This window comes from Oreochromis niloticus, linkage group LG4, assembly GCF_001858045.2.
Source record: "Oreochromis niloticus isolate F11D_XX linkage group LG4, O_niloticus_UMD_NMBU, whole genome shotgun sequence".
In the NCBI taxonomy this organism is placed as follows: domain Eukaryota; kingdom Metazoa; phylum Chordata; class Actinopteri; order Cichliformes; family Cichlidae; genus Oreochromis; species Oreochromis niloticus.
Genome location: NC_031969.2, coordinates 3,214,906 through 3,242,812, shown reverse-complemented (window position 1 = coordinate 3,242,812; position 27,907 = coordinate 3,214,906). Strand labels below are relative to the sequence as shown.

General features: G+C 38.9%; 1 non-coding gene across 1 annotated transcript; it reads right to left on the bottom strand.

Annotated features, from left to right (window-relative positions):
* Window positions 1-106: 106 nt before the first annotated feature.
* LOC100710851 (uncharacterized) lies at window positions 107-9,976 on the bottom strand. Its single transcript, XR_002062011.2, has 2 exons — window positions 9,496-9,976; window positions 107-2,971 (listed from the first exon to the last, which is right to left on the bottom strand). It is a non-coding gene; the product is annotated as an uncharacterized LOC100710851 (transcript).
* Window positions 9,977-27,907: the final 17,931 nt, after the last annotated feature.

Genomic DNA, 27,907 nt, shown 5'->3' with positions numbered 1-27,907 from the left:
ACGTTTCATTTTGTATAACTTTTTGAATAACTGTAGATAAATAAATAAATAAATGAACAATTCCACAGCTGATAGCACTACACACCATAAACTTAAAAGCAAATCATTTGGGGTTAAAAGTTGCAGTTTTTATTCATATAGCAATTATTTATATCACAAATATATAATAGCAATGCCAAGTGCCAACATCAGTTGATTACAGTCGAATCAGTTGCAGAATTGAACTGAATAAAGAATTGAAGGATACCACCTTACTATCACACAAAGTTAAAACTAAAAGTACTACTAAACAGACTAAAAGTTGATGTTTGCAATGTAGATGCTGTAAAAGAAATGAGCACTTTTCTGAAACAAGCTTCTTAAGTCAATTACAAGCTCCTTTTTATTCTATTTTTGTGGACACAACACCTTTCAGGGTTGCTGGCCTTTCTTGAAATAGAACAATAGAAAGAAGAAGAAAAAAAGACCAGCAGGAAGACGCACTGTAAACTGCCTCAGGGGCTCACCTGTTATATACCTTTGACCAGGTAAATGTTCTCATGAAAACCAACGATGAGCAGTGGCTGAACAGTGAAATTCTATTTTGAGTTAAACAATGGCACCCTCTAGTGGGCGATTCTAGGAAAAGCGTGTTTCTCCAGCTAAAATGATAAGGCAATACTTGAGTCAGAGTTGGATGTGTTCCTCTGTTGGATAAAAAAATGAATGTGTGGGTATGCTGTGAGCCCCATCAATAATGTCTGTTCAGCGTGTTCAATGTTCTTACTCCAGGTTTGCTGGTTTAGTAAAATACATGAAGAAAATTTTACAGATGATTTAAACTGGAATTACAAATGTATATTTAGACACACCTGCTTAATCAGCTTTATCACCCCCCCCCAAAGTAAACAAAAAGAAAAAAAATCACACACAAACTATATTGCTTAACAGATACACTTCTACACTTCTATAGATCTACAAAGAAAAAAGAAAGCATTCTTTTTTTGACTAAAAGCGTACTGCTACACATGGACAAAAATCAGGACATATTCAAATTCATTGCAAGGACAAAACTGCCTCGTGGTGTCCAGTGTCCAGAAAGTTGTCAGACAGTCACGTTTCTTCTCAATTCTAGAACTTTCATACATGTGTATCACACCTGAAATATGTCCCGATGAGTTTGGAGAATTGGTCGAGAGCTAAGCTCAACATGCTAGCTATCCACCACAACTTATCATACCAATGACATTAAAGTTTTTCCTTCTGTTTCCTCGCTACTCGGCTGCATCTTCTCCCTCAATGTTAGATCTTGGAAAGAGTACACTGGTTTCACTTAAAGAGCTTATGAAAAAGGGTAAACAATTTAAGTGCAAAAGCTCCATAACTTGTTACTAATTATTAGTTAACCCCCATAATTTAGAAGTTCCCGCATTTCATTTTTATAGACATTAACATCAGTGACTTCTAACATCTGCCTTCAGCCTTCTGGTTGATATGGTCAGTTGTAGAAATTCAGAGGTAAATGTTCCCCAACATTTAACTCAGTGTGAAGAGTCTGAAGTCTGAAGAGTGTGGGGTCATTTCTTTTTAAAGAAATCGTGGTGGATTTCAGTCCTGTAGCCACTAACCTTAATGGTTCCAGTGTTTGTCCCAGTAGTTCTGTTGTGCTATAATGGTGCCAAATTTTGTTTCTAGTAGAATTTTTTTGTTTGTATGTCAGTAAAACCATACAAACATAGGACATAAGGACATAATTCTGTCTGAAAAACCAGAAACAAAACAATGTGGTTCCACATTTCTATTGGAAAGAAGTAATATCCACATATTGTTTTAGTTTGTATTGTTGGCCACTGTAAGAAATCTGAAATATCAGCTGATAAACTATAACATGTGGTGGTAAAAGAGAAAAAAATGATTTCTTTAAAGTCAATCTGGGAATTCTTATTTGAACCAGTCATTTGACGAAGTGTTTCTTTGTGCCCATTATCATAGTGCAAAAGTTCAATTATAATTAAATGCATTCAATGCAACACATGAAGGAAAAAAGAAAGGAGAAAACTTTTCATTGATATTTGATCACCGGGACCTGAAATGATATTAATTTGAAAAACTATTTATTGCACTACTAGTATCACCACTCAGTGGGTCTGGTTTGTTAAAGGCACTGAACTGAATATGCTAAATATAAGACACATTTATGCTAACTGTCATAGCTCGTGTTCTATCCAGTTTCTGCTTGGAGCCCGAGTTAAAGACACATTGCTGTGTAGATAAAGTCCGTGTGTGTGTCTGAGCTGAACTGTAGTCCAGGTGATCCAGAGGTCGTTATAAGGTGATAAGGCTAATAGACTAAACAGTTGTTCAAATCCCTGCAACAACTTTTTGTCCTATTATCAGCAGCATGTGTTTGACAATCACCAAAGCTGAAAACAGACTGAAAGTGCCTCAAGATACAGATCTACCAGAGATCCTTGGCTGGATTTTGTGTTGTGGAGTTTTTCCTTTCCTTCCTGTTGACTGATTGGACTGTTTGAACAGGGTATGTATTTTTTTCTCTCATAAATGCGTCTGCGTTAGTCTTTACATGTTTGTGAATCTTCATCCGTGTAATGTTCACTTCTCAGCCTTCTGGTTCTCATCCCTGGCAGGGCCACTCCCAGGAAACATCTCTGGGTTTTCTGCCAGTGTGGCTCTCACTCTTTTCTTTTCCTTAAACCTCCCAGAGTGTGACACTTTGACGTGACGCCCCTTACTGGCTGTCGTCTTGTCCACGATCTTCCCCAGTCGGGCTTCCAGCTGGGCATCTTCTGTTTGGGCAGCAGCTCCTGAGGCTGCACTTGAACGATGCTGACTGCTGGGTGAGTTGGACACAAACTCTGGAGGGATTTCATACAAAACCTTTGGTTGGGATTTTTTTCTCCTGATAAAAGTGAGCTTCCACCAGCCTGTCGATGACTCTGCCATGATGAATAAAATGTGGGACGGAATAAACCTGAAGAGAAGAAAAAAAAAAGAATTAGGATGGCTACAAGAAAACTAGAGAGTCATTAATTTGTTATAAATAATTGTATTTAATCAAGAATAATATGCATGTGTGGGTAATAATTTATGTTTATATGTGTGTCTGTGTATCTAAGCACTTTCTGCCCATGGCATTGTTAATATTTCAGTGTAATTCAATAGTTTCCACATTTTGTGGATACGGACATACTCATATTACTATATGTGCGTGTGCCTGCATGTCTGTGTAAAAAAAGCTGAATAGGAAGGCAAACATATAGGAAGTCATTGTGATTAATCCCCAGTGAGTGTGTGTGGGGTGTGTGCATGTCTGATGTCAGATGATATGTTACAGCTTTATCGTGTTCCTGGCTGTTTGTTCACTGTGATTTTTGGAGTCATGATGAGCTGACAAACGTGACATGTGCGCTGTAAACTTCATACTTGTGATTACAGTGTGATTAAGCCATGTTTATCTTAAGGATAGGAAGAATTATGGCACTAGTAGATTAAACAGTAACAATCACAATAATATTAATAATAACAATAATAATAATAAACACAGTGCAGGTCTATAGTAAATCTTACTATACTTTACTGTTAGTAAATAACCATTTTGGCCCAATATCTACCTATAATAATGACTGAATGGATTTGCTGTTAAAGTTACAATTGATATGCTTAAGGATGGGAATTGAGAACCAGTTCTTATAGAGCTCTGGTTCCCAGCAGTTCAGTTCCTTGGAAGTTTTAGTCTGCCTGCTTATCAGATCCACTTGCACTTTGCACTGCAATCAGCTGATTTCAGTTCAGTCTCTCAGACTACAGAGTGGATTTGCACATTACTTTTATTTTTATTGCACAGAAGCACGAGTTACAGGGCGATCTGTCCGTAACAGAAACAGCCGCATTATGCCGCTAACATAACTCTGGCCCTTTGCAAAGATCTGCACCAGACAGCATGCTAACGCTAAGCTAGCCAAGAACCCAGAGTAATATTAAAAGCTGAGGGACCAACCCCAGCCCAGCAGCCATTCACTGGACTTCAACAGCTAACAAACCAACAACCAGTCAGGTAGCAGCCTCCATTTCTATCTGTTCAAGTTTCTGCAGCAGAATCACTGGAAGTCTCAGTGGGCTTATTTTCATCTGTGTTTTGTGTCGTCCACATTGTGTTAATACCTAAATACTAAGATCATATGTGTGTCCTCATTAGGGAAGAAATAACCCCAACACTGATCCCAGTAAACCTCCAACATGCACGAACATTTTTATAACATATCTATGTATCTGATAGGCAGCTGTATCTAATAGTTGTTTGATAGATGTTACCTCCACTAACTGTACTCGCTGAGGTGAACCCCTTGACCACTTGTGTGTTTTTAGTGCAATAATCCCTATATGGGCCTGTGTGTTGCACCCATACAGTTTATTAATGTATCTTTTTAACTAAACTTGGTTGAAAATATGGTCACTTCATATTTCAAAAAGCAAACTAACAAGTTAATTTAATTACTGTAAATTATTGGGTAATACAGTAATATAATGCATTATTGTATAACAATTGTGTTGATAGCTGCATTACAAAGCTTTTCAGTTCTCTGCATGATGAAGGGTTTAACGAAAAACACAACAAGAGCTCTCTATAAGCATCTGCACAGATAACATGCTAACAGAAAGCTAACAGAAAGCTAGTCAGGAGCTCAGAGAGATGACAAAGCTAAGTGACCCCAGGCGAGCAGGACCAGTGTTGCCAACTCCTCAGTAAGGAAAATCGCTATTGGCTGTCCTAAAAGTCGCTAAATGACGTCATCACCTAATTTGCATAATTGGTCATGCTAATATAATTGTAACCTATGTTGTTGGAGAGAGAAATAACATTGTGGAAGAGACATAAAGTGAGTAAAAAACGTCCTAAATGCATTTAGAGTTTATTTAGAACTACAAATTAAATTTCTTTTAGCAATTATTGGTTTTTTTAATGTCACAATTCCAACCCTGCTCCTTTATCCGGGCTTGGACCGGCAAAAGTGATCCGAAATAGGCACTCTGGTGGAGTTACTTTGTGTGTGTGTGTTTATAAGTAGTTTTAAACCTTGTGATCCACAAAACAGCATAAGAGTAAAAGAGTAAAAGAAGAACTGACTGTGTTACAGCACCCGCTGCTTGTTGAGAGTAAAAGCGATACGCGCTTTCACGTCTTGTTTTAGCGACTTTTTTAAGAAAAAAAGTCGCTAGGGGGTCTGAAAACTCGCTAAATATGGCGACAAAGTCGCTAAGTTGGCAACACTGAGCAGGACAGCCAGCTCTCAACACTTTAAAAGATTCTTCTTCCTTTCAGTGTGTGTGTGTGTGTGTGTGTGTGTGTAAAAAACAGTCTGACAGCAAGCTTGTTGCATTGTCGTCTCTATTTCTACCTGCTCATGTTTTTACAGTACAATTGCAGTTGCAGTCACTTTGGTTGGTTTGCAGCTTGCTTTGCATTGTCAGCTTTGTGTTTATACTTAATAACTAGATGGAGGAATTGAACTTGCTGTGAAGTTTGACCATCCTGCTGTGAAGCCAACAGTGCTGCCCTGCAATAATCCTGACATAAAATTTTCTTATCGTTTAATCTTTACTGTTACACCTGCTGAACATTAGCACGCTAATACTCTCATGTGTAACTCTGGACAGAGAGAAGCTAACTCTTTCCCATGGCATCAGTGTTTATGCAAAGCTAGGCTAATTTTCTTTTATCTGTGACTTTATTCTGTGTTTTGCATACAGATTTGAGATTGGTACAGATCATTTGTCCAATTCTCAGCAAAGCAAGAAATAAATCCAAACTATTCTTTGGCTGCAGTAGACTCTGATTCAACAATATGTGGACAGCACAGGCCATATAGTGTTAAAGTCTCCTACATGATCAAATGGTACCACTGAGCATAACGATGGGCGTACTGGGCGGGGCAAAATACTATTAAATTTAATATAGGTAAAAGGGGAAAAAAAGGAAATCACCCAGCTTCATTCACATTGAGGCCCCTTTTTAAAAACATAATGTTCTATTATTTAGGCTTTAAAATGACCTATCAACTAAAGATCACATAACTCTCCCAGCTGGCATGCAAACTGGCTGCAGGCCAGCTCCTGATCGCCTTGTGGCCCCAGGCAAGTTTTTCTCACAGCTGAGCAAATAGAAACTGACCACATTGTTTTATTTTGTGTTCTGTTTCTTTTCTCCTCGCTCACACACATGCCCTCTCTTTCTCTCTGTGTTTCAGGAGCATATGATACGTTCAGCTAACTGACTGTTGTGGCGCTTCTTTTGTCTCTTTTGATGTAGGTTCTATTCAACTTTGAAGTGACAGTGAGCATCGACTTCTGAACCACCGTCTTTGAACACATTTTAACTGCGGCAGCCAATTTCCTGCTTGTTGTTTAAATTTAAATCTTCGATCTCTCTTTTTTTTGGTCGGCTCAAACACGTATTTGTCACACAATTCCTCAATGCGTGCTCACAACCGGTAGCTCCTTATTTAGGTTATTCTTCTCATCAGGATAAATCGCAGTAAGCTTGGTGATCCTCTGACTTTTGCTGTAGTGCGATCATCAGATCACATGCCTAATTATTCACATATTTTAAAACTGTCATCTGTAATTTATGCTAAATAGCGAATACTGAGATGCTGAAAGAGGATGGTAAGCATGGTAATGTTAAATTCAAGGCTTTTCCATTTATCTGCATTTGTGGCAATTCTAGAGTCTGTTGGGGCCATAGGCAAAAAGTCACAGGGGGCCCCTCCAAGAATTTATCACTATTGTCTGATGAATGCTGGTTAGAGGGGTCAGCGTTGGTTGTTTGATAATCATCGTGTCACACCCTGCAGTGATGGACACACTGAGAGGTTTAGTTTTGTTAAATCAGTCAGGTGGGCCCTGATCAGGTCTTTCCAACTGTAAGCTTCACACATTGCCACTGCTGCAGTTTAAAGTTTGCCTGCCTGCTTAATTTCAAGCAGCGCCTCTGTCTGTAAGGAATAACTGGCTGAAGAAATCTTGGCCTGAAAATCCACTGGTCCTGAAAAAATGGGGCAATTTAGCAAACTAGCTGATGAGATTAGTGGATTGATGTCACAGATGCACATTGTTAACCAATAAATGTTGCTGACTAAGATAATAGCTGCCAAAGTCCAACTTAAGGTCTTAAAACCAGAGTCCAAAAACCCATGGTTCTGAGTATTCTCTGTCCTGTAATGTACACACAAAGTAGAGATTCATGCATTTAAAAGCAACTCCGTGGCACCAAATGGTTAAAGTCCACAAAGGAACCTTGAGGTAAAACAGTTCATCTAGAAGGGATCCTCTGCCAAACTTAATGCTGTGAGTTTCAAATTGAAAGAAAAGGAAAATTAAGATTGAATGGGTTCACAAATGCATTTTATTAAAAGGGTCTAAGTTGTCTCCACCTGCTACGGCGGCTGAAATCCTTTGGGGTGAACAGGACGCTCCTAAGGACATTTTATGACACTGTGGTGGCGTCTGCTATTTTCTATGCTGTGGCCTGCTGGAGTGGTGGAATGGCAGAGAGGGATGGGGGAAACTCAATAAACTGGTCAAGAGGGCCAGCTCTGTCTTGGACTGTCTGCTGAAGTCCATCGAGCAGGTTGGGGAGGAGAGGATGTTGTCTAAGCTAACATCCATCATGGACAACCCCTCCCACCCCTGCATGAGCCTGTATGAGCACTGAGCAGCTTGTTCAGCAGTAGACTTTAGGAAGGAGCGCTACCGCAGGTCATTCTTACCAGCAGCTGTCAGACTCTGTAATGCAGCTTAACATTCTTTTGGTCATCTTACTCATCAGCTTGTTTGTTTACTGTACATTTTATAAATAACCCTGTACATTTTATACATATCTCCGTACAATTTTTCTATACATATTCTGTACATTGTTACCTGTATATATGAACTTCAGTTGCTTATGTTTATAGGACCACCTTGTGTCTTCCTTTCATATTTTATTTTCCCTTGCTGTAAGAGCTCTGTAACACCGAAATTTCTCATCCGTGGGATAATAAAGGTTTATTCTATTCTATTCTTCCTTTACCGATGCTCCACAAAGCTCTATTCAGTTTGGCTTGGTGTCTGTTGTGTTGGCTGTTGCGTTGTAGGAAGAATAACTGTCCTGTTAAATAACAGAATCATACATTTTTAAGAAAACTCTTTGCAACAGATTGGATCACTACTGTAACTATCACTACACTACTGTCACTGCAGATATGGTGCTCTGGGTGTAGTCCCTGCATTACCAGCCATAATGTTTAGGATATGTGTGTGTGTGTGTGTGTGAGAGAGTATTGTACCTGGCAGGTACTAGACCACAGTAGTGCTGTCAGATGATCACATAAAGCAGACATTAGAATGCATGTGCTTACAGCCACACTGTAGTTTAACAGCTCTAAGGAGCAAATTTCTACAATCCAAGAATGCAAATGTTTTGTACAATCAATGAGCAGATTCATAGATGCACATATGTTACATATGTCCAGTAAATGTTGGCAAATTCAATGACCCCTGTAAATTGTGTAAATTGATAGCCAGCCTGAAAGGCAGATGTACCTAAGAAACCAAAAACCCACTGATGAATGTAACGCTTTTTTAATGTATTGAATTAATCCAACTGGAAATTTTAATAGTCAAAGATTGAATGCAGAGTGAGAAAATGTCAGGAGCTCAGAAACATTTCCTGATTAACGCATAAAGGCTTACTAAACAAAAATGATGTTCCTGGAATTATCAGTGTTAAATATCTTTGGGATAGCAGGAGAAAAAAGAATGTGTGGTCTGAGCTCACACTCTTCTGCCTGTGGAAAACCTACAATGCCAACGTTTTCTCACATCAGGGGTTGTTTGTGTAAAAGTTAAGTCAAAACTTATTTTGAAAGTGTGATGAGAAAAAAGACAATATTTGATCATTAAGTGAGAATCTGATAGTGTTAATTTAAATAAAAAAATTAAGCATTAACAGCATAATGTAGTCAAACTAGCAGAAGATAAATAAAAGCAGTGTTTCAGCAGTCCAATGGCTCTGCTCACTCACATTTTAACATGTTAGCTCTCTACTGATGCAGAAAGGAAAGAAGTATTTTATTAACATGCAGCTACTTTAAAGTAAAGTAAAATGTAAAAATCATTTTATTCAGTGGTTCCTAATCAAATGTACTGACCTTGTGCTTGGAATTAGATGAAAAATAGAAAAAAATATTTGAAGAAAAATCTTTTTCTGCTTCTTTTTTCTTTTCTAATCTTTATGCTGTTTGTCAAACATTACATACTGTAATAACATTTGATAAAATGTATTACTTTAACGATGCAAGGACTTTAGAGCTGCTAACACCCACATGACAAATGGCCATTTCTATTTTTTAAGTCTTCAGAAGGCAACACGTACATGGCAACAATCCGCTGCAGCTGTCACTTTTTCAAATCTCAGTTTAGATATTTTATTAAAGGCAAAGATGATGCTGGACTCACCTGCTGTAGCTGTGTTTAGCAAGTTTCCCAATCACTTTCCAGCCTCTTTACTTCCAGTCACAAAAGTTCCTGCTGACCTTTGTTTCACCGCTCTCTCAGACAGAAAGTGGGTCTGAGTTTACAAGGGCCAAGTTAATGATAAGCTGTCTTGGCAATGTGGCAGAAACATGGAATCTAATGTTTCACTTGACAGTTTTCAATCCTCGTTTCTTCATACAAGAGTGTCCACAATCCATTTTGTTCCTGCACAACTACCCTAAGAAAGATTACACCTGCATCAGGAGGCCGTGTGGTTAAATGAGGACGTCTGACATCATCCACCCCGCTGAAGGTCTCTCTAAAAGGCTCCAACTCACAGACGATACAAGAATGAGAGCCAACTCACTCGTTCAGTCATGTCTTTGTGTGCATCTCTGTATTTCCTCCTTTTTTTCTGTTCACTGCTCTGTCTGTCTCTTCCCAGGTGGTGCATTACAGGTGCTGCAGCTGGCCCCTCCCACTGACACACACAGACTGTACAAACCTATACACACGAGGAACTCAGCTAAACTCACAATATTAACCACATTTCACTTCCTGACCTTAAACTAACCTTCACTTTATCTCAGCCTACATCTTTCTCTACAGGTTTCATACAAAACTTTAAAACGGCTAAAGTATGTCAGCAAATAATGATCCAAATTTGCTGATAACTTTTATGCAATACATATGTTTTGATTACCGTAGCCTAGCAATCAGTGTAAATTTATTATTTATTAACAATAATACCTATAATGTCAAACTGAAAGCTATATTGACTCACACATAACAAAGCTGGCTATTCATACTGTACCCTCACAACATATGCAGAAGTCATAGTAGCTTCGGATCCCTGTAGTGAGTACTTGGTTGCTATAATGTTTAGTTTGTTGAGCTGTTTCTAAATAGTTGCTAGTGTGATTTAGTTGGTCAGTAGGAACTGCTGTTAAGCGAGTTACTAAGGTTCCCAAGGTGAGCCGTAGTGGTTCATTGTAGTATTTACTCCTTCACGCTAGCTTTGAGCCTATAGACGTCCTGACATAATGTGACAGACCAATGTTACATTATATTACTGTCATCAACCAGATGACAGTATTTTTTAACCTGTACTTTGAGCAAAATCTAAGATATTGTAGACACCTCTACGTGGGTGTCATATCTGTACAGCATAATCAGTGTCAGTATCAGATACTCATATGTTAATTATCAACATTTCCTTATTACTCTGACTGGAAATTCAGCACCAATTAAATTTATTTCCAAAGATATTTTTTGTAGCAGTTGTTAAGTGATTTAGTTTCAGTTTTATAAAGCTGAATGTCAGTTATACAGTAGCTCATGTGGCTCAGAGTCCTTCACAGTTCACAGGTCAATGCTGGTAATGTACCAAACGTTCTTCACCATGCCCTTGAGCACAGTTTGGATGAAGATGCATTTATTTGATCATTCTGTGCAAGTTTGACTAAATTCTGACCAACACTGTAGGAGGAGTGGAAAAATGGAAAAACAGATAGATGACAGATGCCTCAGCATGGTTTAAGCTCATTGGTCCTTTGGCCAGATGATGAAAAGTAAAAACCTTTTACTCACACTATTATTAACTGATAATTTTCTGCTAAATCGATACCACATGGGGGTTTCCAGCTGTCAATAAATGACAGAACTGGTGAATAAACTGCTCTGTGAGCAGTATGTATTCATATCTGTTGCTTCATGAAATACAACAGAAGTTAATAAACAACCAAATTATATCCTCAGCACGCACATTACACACGCACGCACACAGTATCGTGTTTTCATATCTTTGTGGGGACGTCACATTGACATAATGCTTTCCCTAGCTGCTTATCAAAAATGAATGCCTAAACCTAACCGCAACCTAACTGTAACACTGACACTAAAACCACATTTTGAGTCTGAAAAATGCCTTCAAACTGGTGGGGACTGGGATTTTGGTCCCTAAGAGGGCTGTTGGTCCCCACCAAGATAGTAAGAACCAGTACACACACACACACACACACACACACACACACACACACGCACACACACAGTGGTCCGGGATGTGTTTACTCTCTTGCTTTCTATCTTTGCTCATATACAGCCATGCAGAATCGCACATGTACATGTGGTGTTGCAGGATTGCGTGTGTTTTAATGTTATCTTTATTTCACACAAACTGATACCGCTTTTTTAAAATGTAGAATTATGAGCAAATAAATCAACCTCAAAGCCAGACCTCTGTCTCGCATTTATGACTTGGTTTCTTGAAGATAATGCATTCGCATTCTTTCTCCAGCGAGGTGTTTACTGCCTAGACTAAAGTTCAGTGTGTAGTTTGGAACTGTGCCTTTTACAACCCTGATGAAGCTGAACCCTGCCCTGAGGATTAATAATGAAGTAAATGAAAATGAAAAGAAAGAGGAGGAACTTGGAAATCACTCGATGTCACAAGTGTGCAGATACTTGTCCTTGAAACGCATGCAGTGCTCCCTCAATTTTGGATGGGGAGAATGCAGTGCAAAACTAAAAGAAAAGACATGACATCCGTTTCTTTTGATTTTGGTGCATACAATAGCCAGTATGCTCACTATTCCCAGTAAGCCCCTCCAGTATTTCCCAGGAGGACTGTGGAGGCCACAGAGTCAAAAGACAGAGTACTACACATAACAGACACAGGTGCTCTCCTAAGATTATCTCCAAAGACAGAAGCAAGGGTAGGGTTATGGTAAGTATCATCACCTATACTGAAACATAAGGCCAGAATCAACCTGGCAACAACTCCAATCCGGAAATGGGAAGGAAGGCATCCGTTTTGGACTTTCTACTATAGAAATGTATGTTTCTTATAAGGTGATCTAAAGTAAAAACAAAACAAGAAAAGGACCAAATTAACAAAATCTTTCTGTTTTACAATTACAGCACAGTCTGAGGAATGAGCTACTAGAACTTTTTCTTTAATTTTATACAGTTAATTCTTACAATTTAAGCCCAATGAGTTAGACTGAAAGATTTCTTTCGTTTACGACAAGCAACATTTCTTTATCATGTCAAAAAAACTGAGATGTGATGTTGAAATTGCACTTCTTTTTCTTATATAGTGAGGATTTAGTTAAACTTCTGTACACTGATAGAAAGGAGAGTATCACTGCTCTGGTCCACTTAAGATCAAACTGGGCTGTATGCGTTTACCTCTGAACACAGGTCAGGTCACTGGCAAACCACTTAGGCGCAGGGTTATGGTTAGATTGCACCTTAGCCACATAATAAACAAGCATATTATCAGAAACTGGAAGATGTTACCATTCAAGTTAAATCTTTTACATGCATCTTGGCCTAATAGTTATGTTTTATAAAAAAATGGGTGTAGATCCAACCTTAACCATACCCTATCTCTTAGCATGCACCAGGTGGCTTGGTACCTGTGTAGAGGTAGTAGGTTAGATTCTATGTTTGTTTAATGTGTGGTTACAATGCAACCTAACCTTGCTCCTAAGCGGTTCGTCAGTCAGCTGGTGAATTTTAAGATACCAGAAAGCTGAATTTATTATAATGTTCAGTGAGTAACAATGGAGCAACTGAACATAGTATTTTGTTCTTACGAAATCTTCAGGGAAACAAATGTTGGGGAAAGAAAGTGAACTTGCTAACAACAGAAGAAATGTTTACATGGTTATCTTTCATAGTCATTGAAAGTGCATTTTTCTTTGTTGACTAGTTCAGTACATGAAAAATCTAAAAAATTAACACAAGGTTTTCTGTTGTTACCTCCTACTCTAGTACTTTTCTTTGTTTTACTTGTTTGAGACTTTATGGAAGTACAATACTCAAGTACCCATCACTCGCACACTTGTCTCTATAGGACATGTAGCTGTTGAACATGGTGACAGAAAACTGTATCTTCTCTGTCAGCACTGACTCATGCAAATCAAGAACAATAGCAGCCCTGTGAGCCTAATCAGCATGTCCTAATCTCTTTATCCAGGTTACTGTGGTGGTATAGTTAACAGTAGACGCATCGATATTAAAAAATAGTGATATGTACATGTTAAAACACCTGTTATAATGCAGCCTTTAGCAGAAGGTGAATATTCTCTAAATGCATTTTAAAATAGATCACATGGTGGAAACTAAAGCTGTCAAATCTTTATTAAACTAAAGCAGAATTTCTCGGACATGCTGACACATGAGAATGCAGATGAAACAGCTTTAATGAAGCATGGCTGACCTTCTTTTCTGACTTTATAGTATCATTGTTATAAAAATGTGGCACTGCTTTTTAAGTTAGCTGAGATGTATATAATAAAATCATCCCAGAACACATGTAGTATGTTCTAAATGTGCAATAAGGATGTGCAATTTATTCATAGGTGACACAGGCTTTTTGAATATAATTCTACATTTTTTATAGAATTATATATTATTACATACTATGCATCCAGCATCCATCCTGTCAAAGTAGGTAAAAGCCCCAAGGTCCCCTCTCTCCAAGACGACTGGTTGAGGAATTTATCCATTCTTATAGTATAATGGATGTAAAAATAAGTTGTAAAACATCAGTATAAGAAGTAATGAGTAAAAAAGTACATTGCTGTGGTAATTTATCCTGTAGACTAACCTGCTTCGGAGGAGGTTCCATATTAGAGATATGAAATCACCAACTACAGTTCTGCAGCGCTATATACATATGGACAGTATTAACAGAGGGAAAAAGATGTATATATATATATATATATATATATATATATATATATATATATATATATATATAAAATGTACAAATATACAAGCCGTTTTTTTAAAAAAAGTAATATGTAATAAATAGTGTTGTCTATATACAGTTGGGTTATTGCACATAGAATTGGTATTGCACAGTGGTGGTCCATAGAGGAAGTGGGAAGAAAAAAAAATGGGGGGGGGGGGGGGGGGCTGTGTTATTGGTGCATGTGTGAGTTCAGGGGTGAAGAAACAAACACCCAGGCCTATGGTAGAGGGCCTGCTTGAGGAAGACATACATACCACTCCCTGGGGTTTGTGTTCCTGCTACATGTAGACTATAGTGCCAAAAGTGTTGACTCACCCAAGCAAATCGTTGAATTCGAGTGTTCCAATCACTTCCATGGCCACAGTTGTATAAAATCAAGCACCAAAAAGACTCAGGAGCTCAGTGAATTCCAGTGTAGTACCACCACCTACGCACTTGTGCACTACGTCTGTTGAACTAGCAGACCAAAAAGGCTGAATCTTTTCAACTCAACCTGTCTTTTCTTGATCAGTACCACTTCAATAAGAGCCATGGTGATATCAGCAAACAGCTCAATCTAAATGAGCATTTAGGATTGACAAAATACTTTTGTACTTTTCCTAGCTGACTGGTGCATGTCTAATCAACAGTGTTGAAATATTGTTTTTAAACAGAATTAAGAGAAATGCATACAGTATTCATTTTTTGTGTGAACACTGTATGTAATGGGATTCTCCATTTCACAGACAGTACAGAGTAAAAACACTCTTTTGTAACTGATACATTTCTCTTACATATATTAACATACCAGCTTTAAAAAAGAACAAAAATCATGTTTACCAGCCCTGGTCAGGAAACCCTGGGTGGTGTTGTGCACATATTTTGGTCGAACATTGCCATCTTGTGGTGAGTTTTGTAAAGTGCATCTACACAACCTGCTGAACTCCCACAGGGACTCCGGAGAACGTTTTTCAGAGATGGCGTAAGACTAAGATGGAAGATGATCTTCAACAAACATTTTCAGCAAAAAAAATATGGAGTCCAGTGCAATGTGTTGGCGGCTGTGATATTGAGTAAGACAGCTACTTTCAGCTACTCCCTCATTTAAAGGGAGGGGTCATCACAACAGATGGCCTTCCTGACACAACCCCAAAGATTTGTCTCTCCTCCTGGAATCCAACTGGGAAATCTTTCACTTGTTAGGCAGATGTGTAAATCATTAAACTATAGTGTTACCAGTCTATAGTACTGAGTCAATATTACTTATTCATATTTGTTTAGGTGCAAAAATAGAACTTCTGTAATCTCTCGACAAACCTTTTGCTTATGTTTGAAAGTGGTGAGTGGACGAGGTCAGTGATAAGGGCTGGGTCATTCTACACTTGGAGGACAATTTAGGTTTCAAAAGTGATAAAAAATTGACCCTGTATTTTATTATCAGTTATGTATTAGAGAAAAAAAAAAAGTCACGGTCGCTGTGTTGATGTGGAGAAGAGAGGACCCAAACATGGGACTTGCAGGCTGGTTCAGGATGTGGACAATGTTTATTATGAGAACAGGATGAAAAGAACATGAGAGACAGACAGACTAAACTCAGCTGAAAACACACATGTGAAATTGATGATTCAATTTCAGATAAGACTTAATTTATATGATATCAAGCAGAGTGTCTGACTCCAGCTTCACAATCTGGTGAAGCACCATTGCACCTGACTCAAAGAAGCTATTCTCCAAACTGTCCTCAGTCAAAAAGTGCTGTACAAACCCTAACATTAAGGCTAATAGCTGGGTTTGCCTGTATCATCACCACAAATCAGTGGTGGAGAACATCTTACTGTTTAAGAGCTGAAGAGTGAAATCCTTGAATTTTACCATAAAAAAGTAACTGACTGCTTTTCAGTTTTAGTGTCCTTGTTTTCCACTGAGTTATCATTCCTGTCACTAGTTGGCTAACATAAACCAACCCAGTGATGTCATGTTCTGTAATGGCACAAGATGGCACTAAACATGCTCTAAAAACTTTAAACACATTTCTTAAAGACAGCTTCATGGTTTCCTTCACCTGTGTGTTGATCAAAGTCTGATCCAATCTGCTCTCAAGAACACTCTCTTACTTTGTCCAATTTATTCCAGAATTCCTCTCTCTCTTCTAATTGTATGACTGTGACACTTACATGTTGACAACACTCAAATTCACTTCTTCAATTACCAGCTTCAGATTCTTCATTATGTCTACTTACACAACACTATTCACGTACTCTAAATATCCCCAAAGTGCTGTACAGAAACAGCACTTTGGGCAAGCACAACTTTTCCCATCTCCAACCACTTTGTTCTGCCTGAACCCAACCAGGGGATAAAGTTAAACATAAAAAAGTGAGTGAAAATAAAAATGAACCAGGCCATTGTCTCCTTTCTGGAAAACCAGCATCAAGGAACCAATACCATGAAATAAGTTGTGTTTACGGACAAAAGCAACATTTCATGATGCATTTGGATAAGAATGCCTTGCAGCTCTCTAACCTCCACGTTTTTACCTATGTACCACCTCCATTGTTCTCCACCCATTGCACAGTTATGCACTGTTTACCACAACTGGCTATCAGTCACACACACACACACACACACACACACACACACACACACAGCGGGCAATACTGTGCTGTAGGAGGATCCATTTTTCACTGTGGTAATGCCTGACTGTGTCTGAGGAGGGAAAGAAGGGAGGGATGCAAATGGAAACGTGGCAGAGACAAGACAGGGAGATGAGTAAGGAATGATGGAGTGGTGAAGGATGGAAGTCAGAGAAGCAATAAGGATGATAGGGTCCTGAGGTTAAGAATGGAGGTGTGGAAAAAAGGAAGGTTAAAGGAGTAGAGGGAGGAGGAGAGAGGAGGCATCATTAGTTCTCTTTAGCTTCCATTATGAAGATTAAAGTGAAGACCGCCTGTTTATCTTAACCCTTTCTTCTCTGGCACTTCCTACTAGGTTTAAGCAGGCGTTCAATATGCCTCAGTTTAATAACATCCACCAGGTTACCAGTATATGTTAATCCTAACTTAGGGATGGCATAATGAGGTTAGCATTACTTTCATTACATTTTAGAATGTTTGGGATTTGTGAATATTTGGACTTTGACACTTAATATGACAAATAACTTGTTGTTATTAAGTTTTTCACTAAAATGCAACTGAATCATAGCCCTGAACCTAAATGTGCTGCTGGATACCTGCTGAATGTTGACATTAAACCAAGCAAGAGTTCTGAGATCCATTTTTTAAAAATTTACCCAAAAGCTCAAAAAGTTTAAAAATGGATAAAAACAGAATGTAAAAAGACCCCAACCAACCAACCAACCAACCAACCAACCAACCCTTTTTGTTCCCTTGGGGTGGCTCAGGAGGTGGAGCAGGCCAATCCCTGGCTCCTCCAGTCTGCATGCCAAAGTACCCTTTGGTAGGATACTGAGCTCTGAGATGCTCCCGATGGATTCATCATAGTTTGAATGAGCTGCTTAGATATAGAAAAAATGATTGTGTATTAATTTGTGTAAGAGGCTTGTGAGAAAGTGTTCAAGCAGAATAGTAAAGTACTAAACAAGAACCAGTCTATTTGTTTGAGCATTTTTTTCTATGAATCATTTTGTGATACTTATATTAGAAGGTGATATATAAATAACATTTCTGTTTCACTTTACTTGACATGTTCAGGTATTGCAGGAAAGGTTTAAGAATTTTTCCCAGAATGCTTCAAAATCACCTCTTTGATGACTCATTCACTGTTCTTGATAGAATAAACACTGTAGTTTGCTCAGGATATGTTTAGTACAGTTTGAGTAGTGTAGTTTAGTTTAGTTTACTAATCACTGGGAATTTGCATCTTGACTGATATGCTGCTGTTATTTTGACATTTATTAATGTTGAATTTAGATTAACAAATAGCTGAGATAACTGAGACTGTTCTCATTTCCACTCTCAGATATCTGCTGGCATCTTAGCCATACTGTCCTTTGGACATCAGTGCGATGAAACTCTGGTCAGGCTAATAGTGAGACTGGTGTTATTTCCAACACTCAAATACATTTTAAAAAAACAAGTTCCAGCAGCACTCCCAGCAAAAACTCACAGTAGCAGCATTCTGGTCCTCTCCTTGGCCTCCAAGCCCCTTATAGCCTCGAGTTTTCTGTAGTGAGGCCTTAGTGTTGCTAGGCCCTGTGGACATCAGCCTATTTGTATGTGGCTTGTTTATGTAGCGTTAGAAAGGTTGAACTGCCTTTTTGGACTGCCATTTTCTCCTGCTGTTGCCTTTTAGGGTGATTAGCTTTAGCACGTTTTTTTGTTTGTTTCAGGGATCACATTGGTTCGTGAAACACAGCTAGTTCTCTTTATTATTTTGGCCTTGGTTCATGCCCCTCAAGTTGGAACAAGTAGGAAAATTGGTGAGAGTTTTAAAAGCCCCTAAAGAGAAGACAAAAGCTTAAAAACCATGTTAAGGAGATGCTAAATTAATCAGCCTATAGTCTACCCTCAACAGACATAGAGGAGAAGTAGCTTTAAGAAGTTAAGAGGACATTTTCAAGAAGAGAAAGCCAGCATGGGTTCACTGAAAGAGGAAAAAGTGCAGAATAATCAGATGATGGTGCTGAGCAAAGAGCAACAGAGGAGCAGCTAAAAGCCTAATGGTAAAGCTGCTTGCATTAATCCAGTTTGACTCATCAATATGAGTACCAAAGTGTTATAAAAATGCCAGTCCATTTTCCATTGACCACTCATAGAACCTTTACACTGCACGCCCCAGTTTATCATTCACATACTTTTACTGTTATGAGTGGAGGAGAGAGAAATGAACTTCCTGATTGGCTTAAGAACTTTGATTATTATTGTCCCATTCTGAGCCTGCAGGGTTTTAATGCAGGATGTTAACAGTGGAAGGCCTTCACGCAGTCTAAGTACAGAGAATATGGTTACTTGGAACTACTACTCATGCTCACAGCACAAACTATACTCCAGAGGGTCAGAGTGCACCTGGACTGGAGAAAAGCTGTCCTTTTCTGAGCATCTGAGACTTGTACCAGAAGAGGCAAATTTTAATCTGGTCCCCATATCGTGTAGCTGTCTTATTATTGCTGCTTTTTAAAATGTACGTTTACTACTTTAATTTATTTCTATGGCAAATGCCACATGATATAGTGTCAGCCTTGGAATTTGTAGACTACTTAATTTGTAATCTTTGTAATATTGAATAAATAAAAATAAAAATGCAAATAACAGGTTTATATGCAAGTTTTCACATACATTCATTATTCCAGGGATATGTAGCTACCTAGATAGTGGGTAGGTTCATCTGCACACACGGAGACACTACATTTATCTTGGCCAAACATGCACTCACACACCAACATACATTCACATACTTAAGCCCAACAAAATCCAGACCATGTGAAGGAAGTTGAGATTGAGAAAATTGAGATTTTTGGAATATTTGTCTTCTTTAAATTTGTTTCTCTTCTCTTTGTTTCTCATGTGCGCACACATCATCAAAGTGCATGCATTAAATCATGCCCCCTGCCCCCATTATCATGCATGTGGTTCATTCCATGTGAATTCAGTCTCTGTTGGCTGTCCAGCTTTGTCTTTATGCTGTTATGCAGATGAGCAGTTAATAAATGCGGGATAATGAGTTCATTACTTGGCGACACACACACATGCTAAACATACATACACACATAATATGATTTGAATAACAACAGCCACAGTTTGGCTCTGTCCTTAAATATGACATGGACTGTAATTATAAGTATTATAAGAACATAATATGAATGTTTCAAAATGTGTGGCACCACATGCAGGTCTGTGCTGGTGGTTTTTTATGAAAACACATAAAATATATTTAAGTGGTAAGATAAACTTCACAAAAGAATCTTTACTTAAGTAAACACATAATACTACAAAAAAATGAAATCACTCAATTTAGAGACTGAGCCATATAAGAATTACAATATATAATATCTGATTAATTAAATAACTCAGCCACCAGGGGGCCACAAGCCTTCTACTTCTACTTCTAGTGCCCTGGATAAATGTTGAGGGTTGCATCAGGGCATAAAGTTTTGGCCAAATCAAACACGGGGATCATAAACAATAAGATTTAAGATAAGACCGGAATTTCTCGGCATGAGTTTAACAATGAGCAAATGGAGTCCTGTGGGCCACCAGGGAGCCAGTGGAAACTGTGCATCCGTATCCCATAGACAAAGGAATAAAAGAGAAGGAGGGGATGGTAGGAGGCAGCAAGAGAGGAAAAAAAGGCAGGACTGTGGGAGGGGGGATTCCAAATGTAGGGACTGAGAGACTGGTGATTTTAGCAGATTTCAGTGGACTTATAGGTGAAAAGCCTATAAGTCCTCTCTCTTACTTCTGGGACACAGTTCTGCAGCACTATATACATATGAACAGTTTTAACAGAGGGGGGAAAAATATATATATACATATATATATATATATATATATATATATATATATATATATATATATATATATATATATATATATATATATATATATCTACAAATATACAAGCTGGTTTTAAAAAAGTAGTATGTAATAAATAGTGTTGTGTATATACAGTTGGGTTATTGCACATAGAATTTGGTATTGCACAGTGGTGGTTCATAGAGGAAGTGTGTTATCGGTGCATGTGTGAGTTCAGGGTGGTTATGGCTTTAGGGAAGAAACTGTTTTTGAGTCTGTGGGTTTTTGTGCTGATGCACCTGTAGCGCTTCCCTGAGGGAAGCAGGCTGAACATGTTGAAACCAGGGTGGGAGCTGTCCTTGATGATGTTTGCTGCTCTGCTGAGGCAGCGGGAGGAATAAATGTCCATCAGGGAGGGAAGAGGGCAGCCGATGATCTTTTGTGCTGTCTTGACTACACTCTGAAGCCTCGCTCTATCCGCCTTAGTGCAGCTGCCGTACCATACCGTGATGCAGTAGGTTAGCAGGCTCTCAATGGACGAGCGGTAGAAGGTCAGCAGCAGGTTGGAGTTCAGCTTGTACTTCCTGAGGACTCTCAGGAAGTGCAGACCGCTGAGACGTTGTCTGTCCAGGAGACGTCAGCAGAGATAAGGACACCAAGGAACCGGAAGGTGTGGACCCTCTCCACACACTCCCCGTTGATGTAAAGGGGGGCTAAGTCAGTGCTGTGTCTCCTGAAGTCAACAATGAGTTCTTTGGTTTTCTTAGTGTTCAGTGCCAGGTTGTTTTCTGAACACCATGCTGCCAGCTTCAGGACTTCCTCTCTGTAGGCTGCCTCGTCTCCCTTTGAGATGAGTCTGACTACTGTGGTGTCATCAGCAAACTTGATGATGAGATTGTTGTTGTGGGTCGAACTGCAGACGTGGGTGTAGAGAAAATACAGGAGGGGGCTCAGCACACAGCCCTGTGGGGAGCCGGTGCTCAGTGTGCGAGTGGAGGAGAGATGAGGGCCGAGTCTTACAGTCTGGGGCCGGTTTGTGAGAAAGTCCTTTATCCAGGCACATGTGAGAGGAGGGAGGCCAAGAATGACCAGTTTGGTGATGAGGATGTCCGGGATGATTGTATTAAAGGCTGAGCTGTAGTCCACGAAGAGTCCTACTGTCTAAAAATACAGTAGGACAGTGGAAACACAAATGTATGAAGTTACATTTCCCCACTGTTACTGTCTGTACTCTTATCTAATGTATTTGGGCATTCCTGCAGTCCTTTTAGATCAGGGGTCTCCAACTCCAGTCCTCGAGCTACTGCCTTTGCCAAACTTGATGGCATGATGAAGAGGTAATTTAACCGCTTGATTCAGCTGTGTTGGAGTAGGGATGCATCTATAAGCTGCAGAACAGTAGCTCTCAAGGACTGGAGTTGGAGGCCCCTGTTTTACATAATAGACCTTGTTTATAAAAAAGTGCAATAAAGCAGCAGAAAAGCCCGTCTTCTCTCACAACAGGCTACAGTCAGTGTAAGAAATGTAGATGGAGCCTATCTTATATAGTCTTGATTTATTGCCAGTGCAACATTTGAATAAAGGTTTTGTTGATTTGAAGGCAATGACAGAATTGGACCCTTGGTCAGTATTAAATTCTTGGGGATCACCACCCCCAAGAACATTTGCATTAAACAGTTTGCAATCTGATGGGCCAAGAACTTTGCTTTCTTCAAACAGAAACTCACTCCAACTTAAAGTCCTTCTGAGTTGTGCTTATCTAAGGCGGTTGTCTTAAATTTCTAATTTTGTCACCATTCTCACCCAGAATCTTCCTCACGATTGGAAGGGTTGATGGTTTGTGATTTGTATAGTTCTTCAGTGGAAGTTGCACTGGCTGCAAAGAAAGCGTCAGCCCTCTATGCTACTTAGACGCACTTAAGCTGTGTTCCTTTATCCAAGTATGCACGTCAGCATTTAGGGCTCTCAGAAACTGCTCCAAAACAATGGCATCTTCTATTTCCTAGTATTTTTTCTTTTTTTACTTTTCTTTTGGAGCTATCTCTGAGGCACACAGCTCTTTAGGTGTCTCATCAACCTCCAGTATATTGGGGCATAATCTGAGCCTATAAGTCTCTGCACATATTTCAGTTTTTTAAAGAATGTCATTCTTTACCTTTATAAAAAAAGAACTACACTTCTGACTGTACTTACTTCTGGAACTGAGCAAATTGGTGCTCATTTTTTCACCAATGCTCCTCCTGCCATTGCCTATCCAGTTCCCATCCTGCCTCTTACTCAATTTGCTGCTGCCTCAGGCTATGCAACAAGTTAGAAAGTTCAGCAATGTTATGCAGTTCAGTAGATTACTCATTAGCTACAGTAGTAGCAGCTAGTTTACATCTGGGTACTTATATCTTGCAGTCCATTGCGCATTACTGCCACCTACTGGCCTTCAGCCACCACTGCCACCATTTGTGGAGTAGTCTGGCTGAAATGTGAAGGAAAGTACCAGACAGACTCAGCAGAAATTCTGGGTAGTGAAGCACAAGTCAAAATAAATAAGTAAAAACGGTGCATCAGAAGAAATGTAGCAAGGCTTGATTTATCTGACCAGAGTGACGTGATGAATGACTTCAGAAGCTTCATTCAGTACGTCACTGCCTCTGTACCCGATTCAGTGGTTTATAAGGAAGTACATCAGAGGTTTGATTTCTGGTGTGTTTTGGTGGTGATGTTGTCTTTTTGCTTTATTTTTTAAATATTTATTATCCTGTTATCTTGAAATGTCAATAAGTCACAACCAAAGAGACCACATCATGACAAGTTTAAACAGGGAAAGCTTTATTTATTAATCAAATAGACAACATTAATTTTTACACAAAAATAAATGTCACATGATGTTAAACAGAAGTTGTCAACTAAATTCTGTACAGTGGGCAATTCAGACAAAGCCATTCGAGTTGCAGATCTAAGCTGCTCTTCATACTTTTGACCACCAGATGTCACCAAGGAGGTCGGTGTTGAAAAGCTTTGAGTAATGAACCCTTTTTTGATACAAGCTTTGGTACTAAAGACAGCTTCACTTGGCCATCAGTAATTTTAAGTTCCTATAGTTTGTAAACATGTCCTCAATCTGGGGAGTTTGGGGTTTCAAATTTCACGTGTAATGAACTCATAATAATAACAATGAAAAACATCCCAGCTGTAGTGAATACAGGAGACAAGGAGTGATGTCAGTGAGTGTGAATCTGTCACTCGCTGTGACAGATTAAATGGCGTCATGCCCATGCAGTAAACTAGAACCATGTTTTTTCTTGTCTGGATGCTGATGAAATATATTTCAAACAGCAGCGGGTTGCTAACAAGTGAGCTCTGGCTCCTTTGGAGCTGAACAGAGCTAGAATGTAAGAGTCTTGGAAAGGTCTCACCCCTGAAACACAAGAACTGATGTTAACCCATTCACACACTCACTCACACTGGCAGAAGAGAGAGCGAAAGAGTGGTATAAAATGATAAGCCAGCACAAGACGACTTGAGGACTTTGACAGAATCATTGTCATTGCTGATCACCTGTCAGTCTCTTAAAAGTCACTCTTAAATAGCAGTCAGGGTGATTATGACATTACTGAAAGCACAATGATATATAATATGAATACATATACATATAAATCTCTTTTATCATGTAAATATAATAATTAACTATATTTATTCTGTTCCATCATTGTATAGTATCAAGAGGCAAATCATAATATTATGATTTGCCTGTTGTTGATTATGATTCGTTCATTTGCTTTGTTTAAAAAAAAAAAAACAAAGCAAATGAACCAATTTAAAATATTTGGAGTCTTGCAGTTAAAATCTGCTGTCTAATCAATTTAATTTCAGTTCAAATGAATTTTATTTATACAGCGCCAAATCAAAGCAACAGCTGCCTCAAGGCGCTTGATATTGCAAGGTAGACCCTACAGTAATACATACAGAAAAAACCCTAACCATCATATGACCCCCTATGAGCAAGCACTTTGGCGACAGTGGGAAGGAAAAACTCCCTTTTAACAGGAAGAAACCTCCAGCAGAACCAGGCTCAGGGAGGGGCGGGGCCATCTGCTGTGATTGGTTGGGGTGAGAGAAGGAAACAGGATAAAGACATGCTGTGGAAGAGAGACAGAGGTTAATAACAAGTATGATTCAATGCAGAGAGGTCTATTAACACATGGTGAGTGTGTCTCCCAAATTTAATCCAAACTCTAATGAGGCGATATGGTACTTAACTAATTAAGATAAGATGGGGCCTGATTATTTAAGACCTTGTATGTGAGGAGCAGGATTTTGAATTCACTTCTGAAATTAACAGGGAGCCAATGAAGGGAAGCCAATATAGGAGAAATCTGCTCTCTCTTTCTAATCCCTGTTAGGACTCTTGCTGCAGCATTTTGGATTAACTGAAGGGTTTTCAGGGAGTTTTTAGGACATCCTGATAATAATGAATTACAGTAGTCCAGCCTGGAAGTAATAAATGCATGTTTTTGTTTTTGTTTGCATTGTTTTTCAGCATCCCTCTGAGACAGGATATTTCTAAAAATCCTTGAATATTTGACTCATAAATAAATATTCAAAGATTTAACAACATGCTGTTAACATGCTGTGGCATACAAACTATAGATCTATGGATTTTTTCTGATTATTAATCACCAAAAAAGGCAGTTTTATGGCTTTGTATTCACACATTCAAATTGCCCTCTAAGCACATGAACCATGTTATGGCCTGAATTCTGAAACCCCCACTGACACGATGTACTCAAGGATAACCCTTATCCTCGGATTAATATCAAAATTTACGGTATAGCATACCAATAGAGAAAGGTGATGGAACAAAAGAGATTCAACCCAATGAAATGGTAATATTCAAATGAATCCACACATCAGCTGTCATTAGCTTGCAACTGTGTCAGAGGAAAAGCCACTGAGTTACCATGGTAACATGATTCAGTCTGTGTGTGGAATCCAGCCTAAAAAATGACTCATAAAATCAAAACAGTAAATCGTATCAACATGTCAAAATGTGCCTACATGTCTGTAGAGCAGACATGCATAGCAAAGTATGGTCAGGGCAGCAAATCTGAAGAACCATTTGTATTACAAATGGTGCAAAACTAGTAAGGTGCAAAATTTTGCACTTTAATAGTTAATAATATTATTAATACTACTACTACTACTGCTAATAATACTAATAATAATAATAAGAAGAATTTAATGATTCCGATTCCAATATCGATTTGATTCCTTATTAAGTCACTTATTGACGCTCACTGGGTTCTCACTAGCTTCGCTTTGAGAACTGAAATTAGCTGAAACACACAGTTGCATAATTACTATAAAAATAAAAGTAATGCCCAAATTCATGCTGAATTCATGAACTGAAATCGGCTGATTGTAGTGCAAGTTCAACTGGAACCGATAAATGGGATTGATAGGCAATCTCAACAAGAAATGGTTCTCGATTTCCACCCTTAATAATAATAATAATGATGTTGATAAACAGATTTTTTTTGTTTACAATAACAAACACTACCAGTCAAAAGTTTGGACACGCCTTCTTATTTAATGGTTTTTCTTTATTTTCATGACTTTTTACATTGTAGATTCTTACTGAAGGCATCAAAACTTTGAATGAGCACATATGGAATTATGTAGGAAACAAAAAATTGTGAAATAACTCTAAACATGTTTTATATTTTTGATTCTTGAAAATAGCCACCCTTTGCTTTGATTACTGCTTTGTACGCTCTTGGAATTCTCTCAATGGGCTTCATGAGGTCGTCACCTGAAATGGTTTGCCAACAGTTTTGAAGGAGTTCCCAGAGATGCTGAGCACTTGTTGGTCCTTTTGCCATCTCATCCCAAACCATCTCCACTGGGTTTAGGTCAGGTGACTGTTGAGGCCAGGCCTCCACTCTCTTTCTTGGTGAAATAGCCCTTACACAGCCTGGAGGTGTGTTTGGGGTCATTGTCCTGTTGAAAAATAAATTTTTGCACCATTTTCTTAGTTGTGGTTTCTTAGTAGCTATTTGAACATAAAGGCCTGATTCACACAGTGTCCTCTGACCAGTTGATGTAGAGATGTGTCTGCTACTGGAACTCTGTGTGGCATTTATCTGGGCTCTACTCTGAGGTGCTGTTAACGTGAGATTTCTGAGGCTGGTGACTCGGATTAATTTATCCTGAGCAGCAGAGGTGACTCTTGGTCTTCCTTTCCTGGGACGGTCCTCATGTGAGCCAGTTTCATCGAAGCACTTGATGATTTTGCGACTGCACTTGGGGACACATTCAAAGTTAGCAATGTTCTGGACTGACTGACCTTCAGTTCTTAAAGTAATGATGGGCTGCTGTTTCTCTTTACTTAGCTGATTGGTTCTTGCGATAATATGAATTCTAGCAGTTATCAAATAGGGCTGTCAGCTGTGTACTAACCTGACTTCTGTCCAACACAACTGATGTTTCCAACCCTTATAAGAAGGCAAGAAATTCCACAAATGAACCCTGACACAGCACACCTGTGAAGTGAAACCATTTCAGGTGACTACATCATGAAGCTCATTGAGAGAAAGCCGAGGGTTTGCAGCACTGTCAACAAAGCAAAGGGGGCTACTTTGAAGAATTCAAAATATTAGACATATTTAGAGTTATTTATCAGTTTTTTCTTTGCTACATACAGTGGCTTGCAAAAGTATTCGGCCCCCTTGAACTTTCCCACATTTTGTCACATTACAGCCACAAACATGAATCAATTTTATTGGAATTCCACGTGAAGGACCAATACAAAGTGGTGTACACGTGAGAAGTGGAACGAAAATCATACATGATTCCAAACATTTTTTTACAAATAAATAACTGCAAAGTGGGGTGTGCGTAATTATTCAGCCCCCTTTGGTCTGAGTGCAGTCAGTTGCCCATAGACATTGCCTGATGAGTGCTAATGACTAAATAGAGTGCACCTGTGTGTAATCTAATGTCAGTACAAATACAGCTGCTCTGTGACGGCCTCAGAGGTTGTCTAAGAGAATATTGGGAGCAACAACACCATGAAGTCCAAAGAACACACCAGACAGGTCAGGGATAAAGTTATTGAGAAATTTAAAGCAGGCTTAGGCTACAAAAAGATTTCCCAAGCCTTGAACATCCCACGGAGGACTGTTCAGGC